This window comes from Camelus dromedarius, chromosome 6 (genome assembly GCF_036321535.1).
Source record: "Camelus dromedarius isolate mCamDro1 chromosome 6, mCamDro1.pat, whole genome shotgun sequence".
Lineage (NCBI taxonomy): Eukaryota > Metazoa > Chordata > Mammalia > Artiodactyla > Camelidae > Camelus > Camelus dromedarius.
In genome coordinates this window covers 68709096-68730171 of record NC_087441.1, presented here as the reverse complement: position 1 = coordinate 68730171, position 21076 = coordinate 68709096, and the positions used below count along the sequence as shown (strand labels likewise).

General features: G+C 40.3%; 1 protein-coding gene and 1 non-coding gene across 7 annotated transcripts in view; both read left to right on the top strand.

Moving 5' to 3' along the window:
* The first annotated feature begins 5474 nt into the window (after positions 1-5474).
* On the top strand, positions 5475-5578 carry LOC116154524 (U6 spliceosomal RNA). Its single transcript, XR_004138499.1, has one exon. It is a non-coding gene; the product is annotated as a U6 spliceosomal RNA (small nuclear RNA).
* Positions 5579-7822: 2244 nt separating this feature from the next.
* The window catches only part of MYO6 (myosin VI), a 127311-nt gene continuing 114057 nt past the window's right edge, over positions 7823-21076 (top strand). For 5 of the 6 annotated variants that reach the window (XM_031455959.2, XM_031455958.2, XM_064486931.1 and 2 more), the window contains exon 1: positions 7831-8046. The gene's annotated coding sequence lies outside the window, so the exon portion shown is untranslated. Of the gene's footprint in view, positions 8047-21076 lie in introns of all 6 variants that reach the window. The other variant, XM_031455960.2, reaches the window with a different exon arrangement.

Genomic DNA, 21076 nt, shown 5'->3' with positions numbered 1-21076 from the left:
ATAATTTTGCAAAATTAATACATGCAATAGATTATTTAGATTATTAGATTTTTGTTCAGCAAACATTCCCTGCCTACACATCCATGTTAAGGCTTTTCATCCTCTCCCCCTGGTGCTAGGCTTGGTCACCTTTCTTTGACTAATGGGATGTGGGCAGAAGCAGCAGTGTGCCAGTTCTGAGTCTAGGCTTTCAGAGACAGCAGGTTTCTGATTTCTGACACAAGGAGAACATACCCCAGGTAGCCACTGGGTCTTCATCCTGAACCCCAAAACGAGACACATGGAACAGAACTGCACTTACCAGCGGCCTGAATTAGAGCTGTCCTAGGGGAACTACATACTTGCCAGAGAGGAAAATGAATGCTTTTTGTTAGATGCCACTGAGATTTTGTTGGGTACACAGCAAAGGCTGATTGATGTAATAAACATTTGGCAAACTTGATAAAGCGTAAGTGAATGAACTCAGGTTATTACTCTGTGCATCCATTTAATGCTTTGTTCACTTCATACTTATGTTTATTATTAACTGTAGGATAATATTTAACTCTGACACATACTTAATTGGATACTTCCTGGTCAGTGCTTACTTGATAGTTCCTTGATCTATTTCAAGATACCACAATTTTAAAGCAAGGAAACCAGCCACAACCGATGTTTTCATTTATTTAACAAATACTGTTTTCAGAATAACACTGTGTATCACTGATTTCTTTAAATGGTACTCCCCACAGCCAGTCTTTTCCCGTTTTTTAACATTGTGTACTTGGTAAATTTTTGCATTACATACTATCAGCTTTGAATATTTCATTCATAACCTTGAGAGAAGATAAATTTTTTTTCTGATTTCTTTTTTTTTTTTTAATGTACTGGGGATTTTATGCTAAGCATGCACTCTACCAACTGACCTATACCCCTACCCTACAATTTATTTTCATTTTTATATTTTTATAAGATAGCAGCATCACAATGTTTAACCCCCATATGAAAATGAAGAAGAGTTGTTAAAAATAGAAATAAGTATTGTGACAACTCCATATGTATTGAATCACGTGTGGAATAGTGACAAATTTAAAGTACCATAATCCTTCTCTCCTGCAACAAAGCTCTAAAATGTTTTAGAAGTATTCATTTCTGAAGGACTTCCACTGTCAAGACTATGGACCTGCTCAAGTTCATTCAGATCAATTCCATTTTACAAAGGTTTAGTCAGTGAACACCTTTTACGTCCCAGCTGGCTCCAGATGTCCAAAGACAGATAAGATCTCAGCGAGCTCACAGACACGTGAACACATATTTACACGTTAGGAAGTGTGCAAACACCGAGATCTCACAGGATATTTCAGTGGGCATTAAATCCAACCTGAGGGTTGCAACGTATTGATGATATTACTATTTAAATAAGGAGCAACCAGACACTGAAAATGATTAACTTGTAATCAGATTGGGATTAATTTGTAAAAATTACAATCTTGAAGATTTTAAACAGCATTCATTTTTTGGTGTATTTTCTGGACTATTTATGCAGTCTGTGGACAACTGACCTTTCCAAACTGTGTCACTAAATTCTTTATGTAGATTATTTATTTATAACAAATACATTCTTATGGTTTCCTTTTTCAAAATTTATTGCAAGCTTGTTTTTATATCTTCTCAGAGCTTCTTTAAATGGTACATTTTCTTTTTGAAATTAAATAATACCCATAAATTCAACTGTAATCATTTATTCATAATACACAACCCAAAAGATAATCAACTACTTTTCTCATTATATTACTGAAAGGAATATAGTTATAGCAGGAAGGCTTTTCTAGACTGGGAAAATTTTTAGAAGTTATATATTTTGCATAAATTTCTGTGCATTTTTTTTAACATTCAGGTTTCATCAAAGCTGCATCTAAAAGAAATTCTCTAATTTCACGTATTAATTTCTATGTTTAAAACAAAGCTAATTTCAAATACGTTTAGCACTGGTTTTATCTTTAAAGATTTACTTTTTTCTTGCTCAAATGTATTTCAAACTCTTCTAGCAAGTAACAAGTTCCAGCTTATGTGGGAATGGATTCTTTTAAATGCACTAATTATTGTTTTTATGATGTATACACAGGATTGGTAATATGCCATTTGTAAACCTCTCTTTAGTTTGCAAAACACTTTCATTTTTGTATTATCTTATTTAGTTCTTTCCCTGAGGAGGAGGTATTATCATCATTGCTATTTTATTGATGAGTAAATTGAGCCTCAGGGAGATTAAGTGACTTTACAGGTCACAGGCCTGGAATCTGGTCCCTCTACCCACTACTCACCTCATGTTAAATAAGTTTTAATGTAATACTGCACCTCCAGAATGGCTGTCACTTAATCATTTTTTTTAAAAATTTAACTTGGTTAGGTTACATTTGACCCATTTAAATCTGGGGAAAAAAAAATTGATTCTCCTCTGCTTTTCTTCAAATTACCATACTCAAGCTAGAGATCACAGGATACAGCAAATTAGATGAAAGATTACTTTTAAGGCATGTGACAGATCCATTAAAGTGCTTGAGGTGATGATCTTTGTGCTATTAGACTTGTGCTATTTTTTCAGTTTTAATTATAATACCACTGTAACAACTCAGGAAAAACTAGCTGGGAGTTTAAGTAAGAGAGACACTATAGATACAGACATTTCTGAGATTTAGAATGATGAGATGGGTGTTGATCGGGTTAAGCAAGTTTTTCTTTTTAAGCATCTATTGGTAAATATTTTTGCCTTAATTTTTGTCCTTTATATAGAAAATATTTCTAAAATGTACTAGCCTACTTTCTTTCTAGAGAGTAAGTTCAGGAATGATGCTGAAAATACCATTTAATCTTTTTGAAGAGATAATTATGATTTTATAGTGATTACATTAAGCATTTTTTTCGTGAAAAATTATGGACATGCAGATGTTGATGGTATATAAAGATGCACTAAAATACACCCTAATGAGTTTCAGATTTTCAGGTAATAACTATTATGTATAAAATAGATACACAACAAGTTTCTCCTGTATAGCACAGGGAACTATATTCAGTATCTTGTAATAACCTATAATGATAAAGAATATGAAAAGAATATAGGTATTACATACATAAAGGAATGTATGTATGTGTATAACAGAAACATTATGCTGTCCACCAAAAATTGACACATCATTGTAAACTGACTATACTTTAATAATTAAAAAAAATATATATATATACTCAAAGGAAAAAAAATCACAAGACTACCTCTTTTGGGACCTGCTTATTTCCATACTTCATTTTCCTATAAATTCCAGATGATTACCATTAGTGCAAACTTACTAATAACTAAAGCAATAATTAAACCTTCTTTTAGAAGTTATAATGCTGTAAATATCTCACGTATTTATTCCTTAAGTAAACACTTGAGTACTTCCTCATTCCTCTTTTGTAAGATGGGGATAACAACAGAACTTTTCTGTATCAGTTAGGGTCTCTGGTTGAAGGCAACAGAAAGTACTGGAAGAAAATTACCCAGTAGCTCACAAAATCATCCGGGATGGTGGTGATCTAGGTGTGTAAAATGCGCCGGGCCATCCATTTTGAATGTCACTGTTGGCACTGTTAACACTCAGACCCAGGTCAGCATAATTATCCACACCACTGTGAATTATCTCTGCGTCTTTGGGTCACTTTGTGCAGATTCCAAGTTTCACGTGAGAGTGTCCAGTTGACTTACCTGGGTCCCCTGCCATGATTACGCTCTAGTTGCCACGTAGTAGAGAGAAGGACATTGGCCAAACTCAGTTTCCAAACTGTGAAGTGGGCCCTGCTCCCACCCACACTCAAAATTAAGGATTCTCCACAAATAGGATGGGAGTTCAGAAACTAGGCAGGCAAAAGGCAAACGCTTGCCATACTGCCTCGTAGGACGAAGAAGATTATTTATTTTGTTTTGGGGGGAGGTATAGGCTTTTACTTACTTATTTAAATGAGGGTACTGGGGATTGAACCCAGGACCTCGTGCATGCTAGGCACACACTCTACCCCCGAGCTATACCCTCCTCCAAGGGCTGCAAAGATTAAATGGGATGATCTATATAAAGTGCACAGTGCAGGCACACAGTAGGCATTCAATAAATTTCTGCATTGGTATTAATTCAGTGAGACAGGCAGTGTGCTAATCTCTAGGGATGAAAAAGTAATAGGGGAAATTTTCTTTAGTAAAAGGCAAAAGATTTATTCAATCTGGAGAGAAACCAGAGTAGTGGGGGAGACTTTCTAATTAAAAGTTCAATATTTTGGAGAGTTGTTAGATGGGGAAACAAATATAAAAACATAATTCTAATACCATTAATAAGTGCTACAGTATAGGTATGAGGTGGGTCTCTGGAAAACAGGGAAATGAAAAACCAGTTTGGCCAGAGGCAGGACAGAGAAAATAGTCAGTCTGAGTTTCGAATACTGAGAGGAGAATCACAAAAGGGCTTGGCATGTTTGAATGCCTAGGACCAGGGCAGGCTCAGGATTGTGAAGGATTTTGTATGCCATCTAGATGAGTTTTCATTGATCTGAAGGTCACCAGGATTTGGTAAAAGAGGTGACATAATCAGGTGTGGAGGAGGAGTGGTGAGAGAATGGGTGGGAATGAGCAGAGGCCATGTCCAGAGCTCAGATAAGAAGATGATGGATGTTCTAAGAGAAGATGGGGAGTAAGACAACAGCTTATAAGTAATTTATGACATAGAATGAACTGCATTCAGTGACTCCAACAGGAAGGGTGAGGAAGGCAAGGAGCCCTGCGTGACTTAAAAAACCACAATTTTTTTGAGATGAGTGGATGCTGATACCATAATTGTCTGTTGGCAAGGGGAACATCTGAAGCAGTTGGGAGAGGAAAGAGTGTGAGTTTCTGTGTGATTTTCAGCCTGCCTTACTCTGGGAGTTGGCAATGAAGATGCAGCTGAAGCTATTAAAGTGGGTATCAGTCAGGGAAGGTGCAGAGATTCTGTAAATACCTGTGAAATTGATTCCCATAAAAACCACAAAATTTTGCATATAGTGGTGGGGGGAAGGTATAGCTCAGCAGTAGAGCACATGCTTAGCATGCACAAGGTTCTGGGTTCAAACCCCAGTACCTTCATTTAAGTAAATAAATAAACCTAACCCTCCCCAATTTTAATAAATTAAGACATTTGCATATGGTTTCAGAGAGCGTTCTTGGAGCCCCCATCTATGATAGGAGATCCATGTATCTTAGTTCAGGAATTCGTAAGATGCAACACAGAGACTCTGGGAAGAGTCTTACAAATATTTAGTGGGAAGAGCGAAGTTGAAAAGTTTACAAACATGGAATACATTGTTGAGTTTTGGCACCAGATATGACACAGTTACATCCACCATGCTTAATAACGCATATGCAGTTTCCTAGAATCGTCTGTTCTCTTGCTGTTTGTTCATCCATCTGTCCCATTTATTCAATAGTTAACACTGTGCTCACTTCGGCAGCACATATACTAAAATTCGAACAATACAGAGATTAGCATGGCTCCTGTGCAAGGATGTCACACAAATTCGTGACGTGTTACATATTAAAAAAAAATAACAATAATGGTAGCCACTGTTTAATGGGGTGTGAAAGCCACTATGCTTGGCCCCAGGGACACAAAGACAAACAAGTCCCCTATTCTGCCCTCAAGGAGCTTACAGTCCAGGTGGGAGGTAGTTATAAGTGCACTAAGGTAGCAACAGCGAAGTAAGTGTCGGAAGAGATGTGTGCAATGGGTGGTAGGAGAGGGATGTGACAGGGGACTAAACTGCACCTAAGTATTGGAATAAGGGGGTTAGGGAAGACTTCTTGGAGGGAATACATGGTCTTTGTTCTGAAGGATTAATTGGATTTAATCTGGCAACACTCCAGGGTAATAAATAATAGCATAGCTTGTCTGTTCTGGACAGCCAGCACTTCAGAATGGCTTGAATGTAAAGTGCAAGAAATGGAGAAAGGCAATGGGTGGAAATGCAATTGGATAGGTAAGCAGGGCTAAGACAGTGGTCCAAAATGCAAGTGATTTCAAAGGTGACCCTGTGTGAGGAAGTCTGGTTTAGGACAGCTTTAAGGAGATAAGGACTGTGATGAACTGGGGAAGAATGAAAAGGCATTCAAATTCAATTAAAAGTAAAAGCAAAAGAGATTCCCACCTCCCACCGTACTAGCCAAACAAAAACAGTTGAAGGCTCATATAAGACATCTTAAGGAGCCTGGACTTTATACTAATGGTAGTGGCGTGCCACTATAGGAGCTTAAAAAGACGAGTACATAAATCAGGCTTGTATTTTATAAAACATAAACCTGACGGTACTGTAGACACTGGATTAGCAGGGGACAAGACTGCAGCCTGGGAAACTGGTTAGGTGGCTAAAGCAGTATGCAAGACCTGAAATGATGGTGGCCTGAAACAAGATAATAGTAGTTGCTACGAAGAGGAATTGGATACATCAGAGAGATAAAGAGATAAAAAAGAGACTCAGTAATGGATTGGAAGTGGAGGACGAAGGAGAGAGAGAGAAAAAAATAAGTTATTACTCAGAATAAGCTATATGGACTTCTATTGGTCTGTCAAAGCCTTTTAATCTTAAATACAAAATGAAGCCAAAGCAGTGAATTGCTTAAAGTCTCCGCTGAATTCATCCTTTCCTCCTTTTCTCTTTTTTCGAAACCGTTTTGAAATCTAGTTCTACATACTTAAGATTTACCTCCTGGCAATCTGGAATTAAATCTCTGAGATTGCTGTAAATTATTTCCTTTCTTGGTTCCTCTTCCTCATTCTTACTTCCCTACTTTATTCTTAATATTTTATTGTTTTAATTATATGCTAACATGAAATACCTCATCATAATTTAGCTTCTCCAAGAGAACTGTGGAACATCTCAATAACTGGAATTTGTCTCCTGTCAGAATCTTGTATACTTCCTTAAGTTTTCTAGTTGTGAACTTGGAATGTTACGGGGTGGGGCGGAGGCAGTTCTTCGCTGTAGGATCGACTAGCTTTTTTCAGCGGAGACTTTCAGCATTATAATTACCACTTCATTTTCTTAAAAGAAGCTTCTTTTTGTCGTAAAGCCATTGTTTTCATCATATAATTCAACTTTGCGTAGCTACTTCCTTAACTTTCAAATATGACTCACAGGTATGCCATTGATAAAAGCAGTACAATTTAAAGGACAGAGAAGATCGGAGCTCTAATAAGTAAATAGCGCGGCGGCGTAGGGAAGGCCAAAGAAATGAAAAATTTCCATCTCAGACCCCCTGCTTCCAAAAGCAGAACAGCAAACAAGTCTGTTGCACAGGAAGGGTACGACCTTCCCAGGGCAGCCCAACCCCAGCCGGCGCGGACCGGAGCCAAATTCGTCGTGCTCCCTCCCTCCGCCACAGCGCGGCCTCGCTCCCGCCCGCCCCCGCCAACAACGCGGGGTCCTCGACCCTTCCCTGAACAAAGTTCTGCCTCCTGGAACAGTCACGGCATCCTGTCCAGAGCGGTGCGTTGCAGGCGCTGGAAACAATAACCGCCGCGAAGGAGGCCGTTTCATAGGGGAAGGAACAAGGACCGTCGGCCAGGCCGGGGGCTGCCCCTCCCCGCGCCCTCCCCGCGCCCTCCCCGCGCCCTCGCGCGCCCACCCGGCCCCGGGGGCTGTGAGCCGCGGGCCAGGCGAGCGCAGGGGCGGGGCGGCCCCGGGCGCCGAGCGCCCCCTCCCGAAGCGCCCGCGCGCCCCGCCCGGCCCGGCCCGCGGCGCCCCCGCCCCCTCGGGCGCTCCGTAGCCGTGACGTGCGCGCGGCGGGGCCGGGGACTCGGCGGGGCGCCGGCCGGCAGGCGGAGACGGACCCGGGATCTGTCCGAGCAGGAAGCGAGCAGCAGACCGGTCGCCGCCGCCGCCGCCGCCCCGTCCCTGTGCCGGTGCGCGTCGTCGCCCTCTTTCCTCGCCCTCAACACCCCTCGCCCCGCCCCCAGCCTCACCGGCGACAGGTAGCTCCGCCAGCGCGCACCTGCCCTCGCGCCCGCGCCGGTGAGTGTCCCGGGGTGCCCGCGGCGGGGCGTCAGCGCCGGGGCCTCGCTTCCCGGAGCCTCGCTCCCGCGAGCCCGGCCTTGCTTCGGGGCCTCCTTGCGCCGCCCCGGGCCGACGGCTGGTCTCATCTCCTCGGGACGCCGGTGGGTGAAGCAGGTGATGAGTGGGCCGGGGCGGCGGCGGCGGCTCACGGTAGCGCGGGGCTGGCTCTCATTTCCACGGGACAATGGGAGTCTCCTTTCATGGGCTTATCATCACCGAGGTACCTTTGTGTGCCTTCTCTAGCTCCCAGGTGGAAGCAGAGCACTCAGGTGTCCAGCTCTGCCTTGGACGCCCCGTGATAGTTTTCTCTTTCTTAAACAAGCTTAAAATTCAGTGCAGGAACAGTGCTGTTTGTTCTGAGATGTGAGGATCAGCCGCTCCCACTAGTAGTTTAATCATGTAGGAACCCAGGTTGGGACTATCTGAAGCTGTGTTCGTAGACTTTAGGTGGTCTCGTGCCTTGGGTATGTTAATTTATATATCTGCTCCTGAGCAAGAGCTTTTCCTTTTTGTTAATTTCCAAAACTCATTAAAACGATTAAAATGCTCGAACTCTGAGATTTTCAATAGGAAATAATTTTATAGGGTTATTACTAGAACATCCATGTCAGAAATATTTCCATACAGTTTCAGAAAACATGTTACATTTTATCCGCGTAAAGTTTGTGTGGAGGAATGCTTAAATCCTAATCTACAGATACAAGGAGCTAGGAACATGGCCCAATTTAATGGGCTGATGTACACGCTAACTAAAAGTTTCATTTGCTGTGATGCTCTGGTGGTGTAGATGCAATATAGCTAAATATCGTCAGGGTTTGAGAGTTTTAAACATTAATATTGTTAAGATTTAGCTGAACACTAGTCACACTGTAAAATATGAATCTTGAACTTAGGCTGGTAATGGTCATGGTACAAAGGTTGGCAGCAAAACGACATTTCTCTACAAATTAACTAAACTTCTTAGATGTCTTGGGTTGTGGTTTTCCACTGGAAATTGTTTGGTGAGAAAATTACCTTGGTGTGTTTTATTATTAATTTTAGAAACCCTACGAATTGGTCTATAGCCAGAGCTTGAAACAAAGCAACCTTTTAAAATAACTCATTGACTTTTAAATATCCAGCTCATTTTGAGTATGTTCAGTTGTGCAGAATTACTTGCATAGTGGTAAACAGAAGTCGTTTTCGTCTAATGCAGATTTGCCCGTTGCATTTGTATGTTCTGTGTGACATGCTGTTTATTGTTGGCTTTTTAAGTTACCTTTTAAAGTTTTCCAAAACTAGTTTAAAAGGGGACAAACAGCGGTGATGAGCAACCTTAAGAAAAGATTATGATTAAAAACTCTAAATATTTGTAATATATGAAACTACATATAATGCACATGTATTCTTTATTAGTGCCTGGAAACACAAACAAGAAAAAATGTAATGTGTTGTTGCAATATTTACTGTAAGGTAATGCAAGGTCTTGAAAACATCATAAATTGGAACCCATGGGGCTCATCTGAAATGGATTTTTTCCTCTGTTTATGTTTGTGTGATGAAGTTTTAAAATAACAGCGGCCAGGAAATCTGAGAGAAGCTGAAGGCTTTTTTCTCATCCTGTTGTGACTTTGCCTGGAGACTATGGTGTATCATGTAGCTCATTGTTTAGATAACCCGGCTGTCTCTGGGTTCTAAAATACAACTTTCTTAAGAAAATTAAAAAAAAATTTTTTTGACTATGTCAGATTTGAATAAATATAAGTACCCCAAACACTTTAAAAAAATTAATTTTCACTGTGTTGATAATTGAAGCTCCATCTTTGATGTGTAAAATGCCAGTTTTGAAAAGATGTCTAACTTCTGTGAATTTTTCTTTTCTGTATATTAAAACATTTTAAGTAAAAGGTTGAAAAAATATGACAACTTCAGTAAATCTCACAGTTTGATTGTGATCCCCATTATGAGATCTTTGGTAGTAATTTGTGACTGGACCTTTAGTAGGGTAAGATTGTCACCCATTTCTTAGATCTCTGCCACAATGGGAACACTATCTGAGGAACTTGATCTAAATAATTTTCAAGGTTAGTGGTCACATCTTTTTACACATGAGGAAGTTTAGGTTCATAGAATTAAATATTTGCTCAAGGTCCTGTAGCGCCAGAAGGAGAGTCTGGATTCACACCCAGCTCTTCTGACCCTGAGGTCCCGGTCCTTCCACCAGAGCCTGTTGCCTTGATGTCATTTCATTTGGGAGACTGTTCAGGTAAACCTGCAGAACTGGTAATGTGTTAAATATAACCCTGAAGAAGGTACATAGGAGTGAGGTTGAGAAAGGCCAGGAATGGGGCTCTGGAACCAATTTTTGAGTTCTGCGTTTGTTTCTTCCCTCTAAGGTGGATGGCCTTGAACAGCGATACGATGTTGCTATATGAATTCTGCGGGAAGTCCCAGAGTGTTACATGTGTTGCACACTTTATTTTGATGGGTTCGCAGGAACTAGAATTAGGCTGTAATGTAACACTGGTTTTCATCATAGCTGAAATGAAAAGTGTAATGTTGCTGGTTAGGATAGAACTTAAAATTTTTCCTCAGATGATATGGATTATTGCCTATAAATGCAGTAGCCGCTGTCTTTTAAATAATACATAATTAACTCTAGGGGGGAAAATGGTTTTCACTTATGATTAAATTGTGACCGGTAGTATTGGGGCATTTTTTTTTAAAATGGCCGTGTTTATTTCAGGAGTGTCCCTTGAGCTGTAATAGACATAAAGAACAAAAACGAGCACATAGAGTCCATCTTTTATAACAAACAGGGAGTCATTTCAGCAGTAGAATGTGGTTGGGTAAAAGAACAGAAAAATAATAGGCTGAGTTGGGTGACTACTATTAATTACAGGTGTTTTATTATTTGGTTTGAATTGGAAGGAATTTTGCATCTTAAGGATACTCAAATGCAACAGTAAACGTGAAACCATCATCCAGGGGTTTAATGTAAATTATTAATGGGTGATCTGTAACACATCTGCTTTTGTGTGTGTGTGTGTGTGTCTGTAGATAATCAAGAACTAACTAAAGTTAAATAAGCTTAATTCTGCTTTTGAGGCATTATATAATGTTCAGAGGAACCAGGATGTTTTGCATTTAAAACAGTTATCCTTTTATTTGACAAATTTAGTGGACTGTTACTAATCTTAAAATTTAAGTATTAGAATATCTTCCTATTTATGGTTTTCAAAAATAAAGTTTTTTTTTCTTTACTGAGTAGTGTGAGAATGACATAATGGTTTGAGAAATGACCACAAGTCCGGCAAATGCTCTCTCCCTGTGAGAACTGAAGCATGGGAAGTAAAACCGGAAGAACAGATCTGGCACCTTTAGAAATCTTGCTGGTGTTAAAGGGAGGGGAAGTCCTTTTCTGTTCAGTGAAACCAAAATACGAAAGCACATTCCTTGGGTGATACTCACACAGGTGAATATTCACATGGCTCGTAAGTAATGTGCACAAAGGCAGGTGGTGCTCCTGGCCAAACTGTAGGCATCTTTATAGATGTTGTGTCACTCGTGATTTTATTTGAAAGTCACCTGCTGCTTAACCTCTGCAAGGAAGGATTTTGCATCAAGTAGAATTAAAAAATGTCTATTGTATGTGGATGAGCATCTTTTTCAGCAACTGTTTACTGAGGGCCCACTCTGTTTGAAATACAACCGTAGGTAGGAACTGGTTCTTCCCTGTTCTGGCAGATCTTTGGATCTAGGAAACAGGAAGAATGGCAGAGACATGAAAAGAAAGACGAATGGTAACATCCGTTTAGAATCCAAAGACTTTGTGTCAGAAGTTAACACGTCACACTATGGCACTTCACTGTTTTGAAATCATTTTATGTGCATTTAGTCCGAAAGCAGCTTGATGAGGTAGATGTGGTAAATTTATTCCTGTTCTGTGGATAAGGAAATGGAGACAAAAAATTAAGAGCTTTGTCCAAGGCTGCTGTATGCGGCTGCTTTAGAAGCACAGCTGAGACTGGAACGCCTGTCTGTGGGTTCCCTTAATAGATTCCTCCCCCTCCCTGGGTCTCTGACTCCTAGATGCTGGTTAGGATTCCCTTCTGAGCAGTGACTCATTTCATTTTATGGATTTAATTCAGAGGGTTCAGGAAATTCTGAATGATCACAGTCACTCAAGTGATCCTTGTTAAATATGTAGTTACAAGCCCCCCCCCTTTTAAATGTAAGGCAGAAGGTGAGCTTTTGCTTTTTTTTTTTTTTTTTTTTGATGGAACTGCTTTAATAGTTTTAATAGATGAATGGAGCCGACGTTCACTTTTTTAGTTGTAGAGTTCTTAAAAGCCAACAATTAGTTAAAAAAGAAAGAAGAAAAATATTCTGGGGGAATTTTGAAAATAAGTTTAATTGCTTGGCACAGTGGTATTGATCTGATGATTATGCTTGTTTTTGTAAGGATTCATTAAGGAGCTAAGGTGTGTCTGCATTGGTGTCTTTATGCCTTCATTCATTTCACAAATATCTGAGTGTCTACTACGGGCCAGGCATTGTTCTAAGGTGATAAGTTAGGACCAAGTCCCTGTGCAGAGCGGCATGTTACTGTTGTTTTGAATTAAGTTAATTATAGACTCGTCGTTCCCGTATGTGATTAACAGGGCTGACCCTCAAGTTGGGAAATAGTTGTCAAAGGGGTGCAATTTGAGGGCTGCTAAAGCCTCATCTGCTCTAAAATATTTCTCCTCCTGGCCTTCAGTCCACCGAGTTAGAGCACTGTTACCAGTCTGCTCCTGATAAATAAGGATACGTTCTGTCTTTTATCACAGTTTCAGAAAACAAGGCGCCAGGACTGCTGTGTTGGCTTTTGTAAGAAGGGTGTTGGCAAAGTATAATTTTAATAGGAGCTATTGTTCATTGAGCTCTTGCCACGTGTCTTACATACATTAGCTCAGTTAATCACTAGGTCACCTCAGTGCCCTTGGCATTATTTCTCTCACGTTATGGATTGGGAAACTGAGGCACAGAGAGGTTAAACCTGCTCAAACTCCCAGCCAGTGCTTACGTGGTGGAGCTGGAATTTGGGTCCTGTGGAGTACGTTGCACATAGCAGTAGCTACTCCTGTGGGAAGAGTGCTGATGCACTGGTACTGGTCCGCCGGGGTGTGATGGCGCGCCCTGCGGGTGGAGGGAAGATCTCGGTGAGTGTGGTGGGTGGGGAGAGTCAAGAGAGCTTGTTGGGTGAGGGGTGGGAGTTAGCGGGGACAGGCGGGATCACTGCCTGCCTAGCTGCTGGCCCTCAGGCTTACCCTCCTGTTACAGCCCCCAGGTTCTAGAGTTGCACTTGTGCATAAGGGCCTGCTTGTCCAGCTCCAGGGTAAGGGGACAGACACGGGTGAGGGGATCCTAGTTTTGCCACTCATGACCTTGGTCAGGTTACTTCATTTCTCTGGGCTTCGGTTTTCTCAGCTGTAAAACGAAGACAGCAGTCCTACGTACCTGGTTCTTGTGAGGACCGAATTAGACAGTAGTACTTGTGAAGCCCATGTCGCACTGGCCCGTGGCGTCCATTATCATTGTTACTATGTTGGTCCCCCCTCCATGTTTAATGGGGAATGTTTGTCCAGAAGGAGAAAAAGCTATGTATTGGAGATTTGGTTGGAGTCTTGAAGTTGGCCAGTTTTAAGTAGTTCTGAAATTTAGGTGTGCACCAGAATTATCTGGGGAGCTAGTAAAAACAGGTCAGAGCTGTGTGGGTGCGGCCTGGGCAGCAGCATTTTAACAAGCTTCTCCGTTGATTTATTTGTGCACCAAAGTTTGAGAACCACAGGTTTAAACCTTTTTTTCATCCTATGCTTTGGGGCAAGGTGTTGGCAATAACAACAAAAAATTACTTAGGTTAGTTAACTGGCATCGTATGGCAGAAGGAAGTGAAATGTCAGTTACCAGAATCTCTTCATTAATGTTTTTTTTTCTTTTAAGCTTATAGCATTTATCTTGAGAGGACAACGCAGTGTTAAATTTCACACCTAAATTTAATTGTAGTGAGAATTTTAGCTTATTAGTCAACTTCATTGGAAAGTGAGTTAGTTACATTTAATTTTTAAGCATTTATGCAAATAGTAATATGTAAATAATGCTTGTTTAGATCTTAAGACCTTTTTAAACATTTTCGTTGGATTTCTGTAGATAATGTACTCTGAGTAAGCAGACTTGGTATTGTCAGCCACATCAGGCAAGATTTACCCTTGATGGTGCCAGTGAAGAGACTCCCGGGGTTGGGGAACAAACACGGTGGTGAGGCCCCCAGGGAATAGCAACAGTGAGAAGCCCTCAGTTCTCCAGAGAGTCCCAGAGAGGAGAGCTGGCCCTGTGGAGCAGGGTGCAGGGAGCTGTGGCTTAGCGCCTGGCCAGAGGGGAGCGAGGGGACGTTCCCTGACCTCCAGTCCCTCTGTCCTCCAGGTCTGGGCCGGTGATTCACATTGCTAGCACCCAGCACCCAGCTCGGGAGCCTCACATCGCTCTGTGCAGGCTCATCCTCCCAGGGCAGCAGCAGAGCAGAGAAGGGGTTGGGGGTGCAGTAGAGCAAAAGGAGAATAAGTCAGGCATTGATTGGAACCTTTGGGAACTGGTAGCATTTCCTTGGTGCATTTTAAGTAACGTGTAGCATCGTGATACACCTGCAGAGTGATTGAGACTACCTGTCTTGTACACGCTTTTGAAAAATAGTTGATTCGCTTTCTCGTTTAATCAGTTATTTTAGGAACTTTTGGTGACCCGTAGAACCCAATGAGAAACATAATCTAGGTCTGTTAACATACTGTACTTTTATTAATACGTTGTTATGCCTTAATGAGGTTTTCTGAAATTGCCTTCATTAGGTCGTCTTGGTTTGATAGCATAAAAGGTTTTCATTGAAAAAAAAATCTAATGATTAAGTTTAAAATATTTTGGCAAGAAAAGTCTTTGCCTTCTGAAATTTATACTTCCTCTTCACCTGAACTCTTGATAGAAAAAAACACCAGAACACAGACTTGATATACTGACAGTTCATAGAACTAAGACTAGTTACGAAATAATTGTTTCTTCCCCCCAAGTCCTTTGAAAGGCACCTTAAATTTCTGTATAAACTTGTTATAATTTGCTGTTACTCAGCTGTCTTAAAGAAAAAGGTTTCTCACCTTACAGAGATGGTATGAAGGTCCCTAGTCCATGAGTATTACTCCCCCTAGAACGATTAGAATAATTTCTATTTCTTCTCTTGAGGGTTCCAGGGAAAAACAGCACAAGATTTTAGATTAAGCATCAGCTAGGCTGGATCATACTCCCAGCTTCCAGAAAATGAGAACAAACTAATCGATAATCAATACCTGGCAGTGAGACTTTAACATATTAATAAAGGATATTTCTGTGAAATGTTATAATTGGGTCTTTTTTTTTTTTTTTTGAACCAATAACTTTCTCAGCTTGTCTTTAAAAGAATATGGTGGGGAAAAAACAGATTTGGAGTAAACAGAGTAGCACATGTGCTTAGAAATCATTTAGATTTTTTTTCTGTCAATGGGTGTTTTTCTTTATCTTTTCTTTTTTAAAGGAGAGACTTCAAACTTTTGTGGGATCTTCTAAAAACGTATTGTTTATTTTGACTTGACACTGATAGAATTAGAATCCCGCAGGAAAGAGTTGAGGCTGTTGGTTTTTCCTTGTTACGCTCTTTGAATTTCTCTGATTTGAGGATTGAGTTATTCCAGAGAGAACTTTTCCCTGGTTCCTTGTTATTTTTCTTCTAAAATTAGATCAAACAGCTGTGTTTTGGTTTGTGGGCATGATTTGCTGTCTGTGATCCTTTTGGCATTTGGGGGAAGAACACAGCGTGCATGTGTATGTGTTTCAAAAAGCAATGAATTCGTTTCTCTGCTTTTCTAGTCCATCATTGTTGAGCTGATGGAAAGAGCAAGATGATTTATGTATCTTGGTGCCTGATGTTTCAAATAAAACTATGGCTTGTGTTGGCCATTGGGTTGATGTAGAAACAGATGATTGTAGAGGGTAAAAGTAGTCATCATGCAGTCACTGGCCAATTAACGAGGTTTATATTAGCTTGAGAGAGATTTTCTATCAGGTGTGGTGGGGAGGGGAGAGGAGGAAGGGAAGTGAATGAATTTGACCATGTGACCAGGTGCACTTCAGATGTTTTAGAAGCCATAAAAAAAAAGACTGCAGTCAGAATTTTGTATTTTATAGAGATAGATGCTACTGATAAGTTTGCTTTTTTGAAGTGGGGAGGGATGCAGTATAAATTAGGAATTTATAAGCCAGTTTAATTGGGTGTTTTTGATGAGTTATTAGCACAAATGGCTGCATGCAAGGATGTTCCTGTGTCAGAAAGTGGGCTCTCATTTATGAAAAGTGTGCTTCTGGAACTGGTCCAGTGTCTCGTGCCCTTGGGTCCTCTTCCCTAGAGTTCCTCCTGTTTAGCATCCAACATTGACATGGATTATTTTCAGGACATGTAGCCACCGGAGTGCATCAGCAGGATTGGACAGTGAAAGCGGGGAGAGTGTTGAATGACTGGTCCAAAATGACCCTAGAACAGTACAATTCTAATAATTCTTGAGGTACAATGATATGCCTCCACTTTGGATATTTTCCAGCCATTTGCTCGTTTAATTCTCACGCTGATCCTGTGAGGTGGCTCTTCTTGCCCCCTTTTGCAGCTGAGAGAATGGAGCTCTAAGTAACTTGTTAGATTATGCGAGTGGAGATGGGCAGAGCTGAGGGAGGTCTCAGGTGGTCTAGTTCCAGAGCCTTTGCCTCATTTAGAATTTTAGGTTACGTTTTTCTGTGTGTTCTTGTAAAAACTCAAAGCTTTGACAGTCCCTTCAGAATGAATCTGTTCTGTCTGTCTCTAAACAAGGGGTAGTAACATCCCGACACCCAGGTAGCTGTTGCTTGATTTCGCGTCCCAGGCAGACAGGTCCTCTGTGATGCCCTCCTGTGTCCTCACCCTCCGGTTCCTGCTGGTCACAGTCTCCAGCCGCCCCGCAGCTGTTGAGAAGGGGGGACCTTATGGACTTGTGAAGTCCAAGCCATTCCGAGGGGTATTAAACCCCTCATCAGCTACCCCTTTTACCTACGTACTTTGTGAATTTGCTCCTAACGAATGAATGTATTGCTGTGAAGTCTTGTGTAAATTGAATAAATAATTAAATTGTAATTTAAAATTATCCTTGGAGAGCGTCTTGTTTAAAGGAGCGCAGTAGTGACTTTTGTAAAGAGAAGAATCTTTCTGTGAAACAAATGATTGTTTTCTCTATTGTACTTGTAAGCATAGGTCTTTCACATGTTACCTTTGCATAAACATTGGTCTGGCTGAATACACATTTCATATAAATGTGCCTAAATCAAGTCTGAGCTCATATTGTGCCTGATACTATTAATAAAAAGAGATCAGATAATAGGTTTCTTTTTCTTAAATGCTGTTTGTTCGATTGGTACTGAACTGTATTTCAGTAGTCTTATCTAGACTAAGAATGATGTTCTTTTAAGCAGTAGATTGAGGTTCAGTGTATAGCACAACAGTAAATTCCCTTTGTGTCTTAAAGTTTACTAGGTAAATGTTAACGTCCTGTTTAAATGCTTAAGTCAGTGTTTTATAAGACTCTGAAATACATTCTCTGAAAATAAGAGTGTTTTATTAAAAAATTGTTATGGTTGAAAAGCAGACAAACTGTTGTTTGGAAAACATACTTTCCTGTAGCCCTGGGTGGAGTGTTTATTTCCTGTACCTAATACCTTGCTAATGAGGCCGTGAACCCAGTTTCATTGTAATCTGTGTTCTGTCCCTGAACACTCAACAGAGACTACTCTGTAACCTCCTAATTAATAGGTCCAGTGGCCTCATTTAGATCATTATTCGTTTCCAGCCTCTTCAGCTATTGACCAACTAATCTTCCTTGAACTCTTTCTTGTTGGTTTCTGTGGCCGTGCGCGCTCCCAGGGCTCCGACTTCCCTGTTTTGTTCTTCCTGCTTCAGTTTCTCTGCCCAGGCCTTTACTGTTCGTGTGTCATAAAATCCTGTGCTTGGCACTTTGCTCTGCTCACTCCGTTCTTATTTTTGATGATTATATCAGCCCCATGGTTCTGGCTCATTTTTATGTAGGTTTCTCCCCCAAATTTCTTTCTATGTTATCTTTTTTTTTAAAATTGGAGTATAGTCAATTTACAATGTTGCATTAGTCGCTGGTGTACAGTATAGTGATTCAGTTATACACACCCACACACAGGTATTTTTTATATTCTTCATTACAGGCTATTGCAAGATATTGAATATAGTTCCCTGTGCTATACAGTAGAATCTTATTGTTTATCTATTTTGTGTATAGTAGTTTGTAATCTGCTAATCTTAAGCCCCCAATTTATCCATCTCTCTGCTCCCCCCCATAACCATAGTTTGTTTTCTGTGTCTGTGAGTCTGTCTGTGTTTGGTTTGTAAATAAAATTTGTATCTGTTGGTTTTTTTTTTTTTTGGATTCCACCTATAAGTGATATTTTGATACTGTCTTTCTGTCTGACTTACTTCACTTAGTATAATAATCTCTAGGTCCATCCATGTTGCTGCAAATGGCATTATTTTATTCTTTTTTTATGACTAAATAGTATTCAATTGTATAAATATACCACAACTTCTTTATTTGGTCATCTGTTGATGGACATTTAGGTTGTTTCCATGTCTTAGCTATTGTAAATAGTGCTACCGTGAACATTGGGGTGCATGTATCTTTTTGAATTAAGATTCCCTTTGAAGTTGCTGGATCAAATGGTAAACCTGTTTTTAGTGTTTTAAGGGTCTGTATTATCTTGACCAGTATTTCCAAACTGATGCTCCACAGACAGCGTGAAGTTTCACGTATTCCCATCAAAGTCACCTCCTTTCAGAAACTGCGTCTCCTCCTGTTTCCCTTATGACACCCTCATTACCCCAATTATCCGTGCTCAGAGCTTTCCCTCGTCTTTCCCCACTTCACTTGTCATGTCTGTCAGCTGCCAAACCCTGCTCTGCTTCTGGAAGGTTGGCCATCACTTTCTTCCCCCTCCGACTGAGGCCTCATTCCTCTTCCTCCATACAGATCTCCCTGTGTTTGGCCCTCTTCCTCTGTGTACAGTCTGTCCTGTGCATTGCCATTAAGTTCTGTTTCAAAGTAGGGGTCTGATTGGAATATTCTTTTGTTCAGTAAGAATCCCTGTTAGCCCTTTAGTAATCCTTTTGGGAGTCCAGACTTTTATTGTGGGATTTGAAACCCTTTGTGGCTTAATCTCTTGGCCCGCTTTTCCACTAAGGCACTCGTGACGCTTCTGCTGTCATACGGGAGTGGCCCATTGACCTGTTCCCCAGACATGTCCCCTCCTATCCCCTGTTCTCTCATCTTATTCTCATTCAAGCCAGACTTTGTCTGGAATACACTTTCCTTTAGTCAGTCTTAACCCATCCTCAGGACCTTTGAAAGATCCTGCTAAGTCTTTCAAGATAGCTTTCCCAAATTCGCTATTTGGAAGTACACCTGTACCGTAGTGTCCGTCACAGGTTATGTGATAAATGTGCATCTTCTTTCATTCTCTGCTCCTCTCACTAGGTTGTGAGTGACTAGACAGTGGGACCTGCCTAGCTAAAGATTTGGTAAGGTTTTACGTAGATCAGTAGGTTTTCGGTCTTAGGACTCCTTTACACGCTTAGTTACGGAAGACTCTGAAGATTTTGCTCATGCATTTGGTTATAGCTATCAGTAGTTACTGTATTAGAAATTAAAATTTAGAAATTAAAAAATTATTTGATCCACTTAAAAATGATAATTAATAAATGCATGTTAACAGAAATGACATATTTTATGAAGAGTAATTATCTTCCAAACAAAAATTGGTGAAAAGGGTGCCACTGTTTTATATTTTTGTAAATCTCTTTAATGTCTAACTTAATAGAAGATAGCTGGGTTGTCATATCTGCTCATGAATTCAGTTTGTATTTTTTCTGTTTTTCTTTTTTTTATTTGAACTGTGTGTGAAGAAAATTTGGCCTCACGTGGATATATTGTTGGGGGAGGAAGTATTTCTTTGACCTTTTCAGTTAATTGTATGTATTCTTTGATCCTTCACCACAACTAACCAAGTAGTAATTTCTCAAAACCCCAAAGTGAAATTTTAAACCATATCAGTGAAGTGTTTCTACCCTGTTACAATCCGTTGTTCAGTTTTGTGCTTTGATTGGATCTTTTACCCAAACGTAATTTTACAAAATTGTAATGGTCATGTGGAACGTACTGTGGTGTTGAGTTATGCAGATCTTCCAAATTTATGTAATATATTTTGATCTCATAAGAAAAGTCTTTTACATAAACAGTATAAGCTATTTTAAGTTCAAAGTGGCAGATACAATTTTTCCCAGATTCTGCTTTCACTTGAATTTTATCGTTGTCAGCAAATACTGTCACTTGCTTTCCTTAATGTGACAGGCTTCACTCAAAAAGCAAACAAAAACTTGTTTGCTAAAAACCCAAGTTTGAATAACCAAGGTTTGTTAGTCATTCTCTCTGGTAAAAATAGTTTCATGAAAAAAAAAGTAGTTCCTGAAGATTACCACTCAGACACTCAGACGGATATTTTCCTTAAGGCAACCATCATACTTCATGTTACAGCAGAAGTACTTTATGCGCGATTGCCGTTTCGTCAAATAGAGTATTAAAAAGATGCATATTAGAGGGTCAAGATGTAGTATTATTAATAAATTTTTACTGCTCCGTCAAAGGTGTCTTACATGAGACAGCTTCCTTTTTACTGTGGGCGCAGTGACCACTGGTACGGTGTGGTGCCCCTTCCTTGATTCTGACATTATTGGTTCTGCATTATTAGGGCAAATGCAACCATAGTGAAAAAGGCAAATGTCTTAGTATTATTTTTAAAATAGTTCTGACATTGTTGACTGAGACGGTCTCAGGGATCTCCAGGGGTATGT